This window comes from Penaeus monodon, chromosome 29 (genome assembly GCF_015228065.2).
Source record: "Penaeus monodon isolate SGIC_2016 chromosome 29, NSTDA_Pmon_1, whole genome shotgun sequence".
NCBI classification, from domain to species: Eukaryota; Metazoa; Arthropoda; class Malacostraca; order Decapoda; family Penaeidae; genus Penaeus; species Penaeus monodon.
The window spans coordinates 10,859,399-10,859,969 of NC_051414.1; the positions used below are offsets into that span (position 1 = coordinate 10,859,399).

The 571-nt window shown below is 38.2% G+C and overlaps 1 pseudogene; it reads right to left on the minus strand.

Moving 5' to 3' along the window:
• LOC119591732 overlaps positions 1-571 on the minus strand; it is a 20,342-nt pseudogene that overhangs the window by 14,046 nt on the left and 5,725 nt on the right.

Genomic DNA, 571 nt, shown 5'->3' on the forward strand with positions numbered 1-571 from the left:
TTCTTTTAACGAAAATTAATAGTTTATTAATCGTAACAGCAAAAGTAGATTAATGTATAAACCCAAAAACCCCAATAATAAATTATTTAGTTTTAAAAAATTTTATTTTATTTTACAAAAAAAAAAAACAGTTCCTTTTGATTTTTTAAACCCCAGGGAAAAACTCACAACAACTTTACAATATTCAAGCTTTTTTTCTTAACTCGAAAGAAAACTACAGCGATTCTAACATATCGAACAAATTTATTTTCCCCTCTAAACACAAAAGAAAATTAAATTTCATTTTCCCCGGGGGTTTTCCCTTTTTTAAACTGACCTGAAAACCCCCTTCAGGGGTTTCTGTTGCCCGAGGGGCGCGAGGCGGCCACAGTCCCGGGGCTAATGCATTCCTCAATCTTTTGTCAGAATTTTTTTTTTCCCTTTTTGGGCTAAAATCCTTGTGTTGGGACTTTGGGGTGTTTAGAACCCCCCCAGGGGGCCTGAGTGTCACTGGGGAAGGAAGTGGGGTTCGGGAGTGCGATGGCAACTGCCGGTGGCACAAACTACCTGTCATAGTGTTAGTTGTATGGCA